We start from the raw sequence: 1,380 nt of genomic DNA on the forward strand, positions 1-1,380 counted from the left end.
ACCTACCTACTAATAACTACTATAAAAAATATGAAACCAAATATATCGCGCTGAAATAATACATTCAACTCGAATTATCCAATACGTGCAAACGCATCTAAATCTTCGTTGCTATAGAGGCAGGCGGGTTTTTTTTTCGAGCTTGTAGTTAATGCTGAAGAGGGTATTCTGTCCCTGATGAAAAGCAAGCACTACGTGGCTGCCTGTGAGGAAAATTAAGTAGAATGCATAGGCCGGGAATCGAACCCGGGCCGCCCGCGTGTCAGGCGAGCATTCTACCACTGAACCACTGATGCGTGTAAGGCAGGCAGGCGCGGCGGATGCATGGCGAGCTGTTTCGCAGCAAGGATTTTTTGATATTATAACAACTTCTAAAGTACTTATTAAAATGAAAAACAGTAAAAGACAGTTTTGATGTACATTAAATGGCCAACGTAACTTATATAACTATTTATATGCTGAGAGTAAGTGATAAGTAAAACAGGACTCGATACAACTGAGGTGTCAACGGCGTGATGTGTTAACAATTAAATGTGTTTTTCTCTAAAACTATTTGCAATTTCGAAATAGTGTAAATTTTATCTTCGTTTAACGTAGAAAATTAATAAAGTATTTTAAAGGATAAGGATTAATACCATTATGGAAAAATTTCCCTCACAATAAAAATTATATTGAAATTACAATTTTTAGACAGAAATATGATCACTACACGTTATTCTTAAAAGATACGAATATGCTGTCGCGGACTTTTTTGTAGATCTTATTAAGAGGAACAATACTCCAGTACATTATTTTCATGTAGTATTTACCATTAGAGCAGCGCATGCGCGAAAGTGTCTCAACGGGTAGGACTTTATACACATTTGTCGTATTTATGTTAATTTACATAAGAATGTACAAATAATAAACTATATATAAACCTTCCATGAGAAATACTCGACCTAATGGTGAAAACCGCGTCAAAATCCGTTGGGTGGTTTAGAAGAAGAAGAGTTAGAAAGTTCAGACAGACACGAAAAGCGACTTTGTTTTATAAGATATAGGATATAGGATACATAAAAATTGTATAAATATAATTTATTTGAAGTAATTTTAAGGCCATGGGTATACGAGACGTACTTATGTACGAATTCACAAGTTTCACGCAGAAATTTCTCCCGGGTTGTTGAAACATAATATTGCTTGAATTTTAGTGTATGTAATTAATAAACCTTCACAAACATTTAACTTCGAGATTAAGAAAATTTTGCTACGTTTTCATTTAGATAATTTCTAATGAGTTTGCCATTACTTATAATTTATATCGTATTTTGGACATTTAGGCGCAGCGGGACAGCATTTGTCTGTAAGCACGATGAAAGTGGATTCAATCTCCGTTCG

The 1,380-nt window shown here is 34.6% G+C and overlaps 1 non-coding gene across 1 annotated transcript; it reads right to left on the minus strand.

Annotated features, from left to right (window-relative positions):
* Positions 1-225: 225 nt before the first annotated feature.
* Positions 226-296, minus strand: TRNAV-GAC (transfer RNA valine (anticodon GAC)). Its single transcript has one exon. It is a non-coding gene; the product is annotated as a tRNA-Val (tRNA).
* Positions 297-1,380: the final 1,084 nt, after the last annotated feature.

This window comes from Heliconius melpomene, chromosome 13, assembly GCF_056956725.1.
Source record: "Heliconius melpomene rosina isolate 202511_hmr_F chromosome 13, ASM5695672v1, whole genome shotgun sequence".
In the NCBI taxonomy this organism is placed as follows: domain Eukaryota; kingdom Metazoa; phylum Arthropoda; class Insecta; order Lepidoptera; family Nymphalidae; genus Heliconius; species Heliconius melpomene.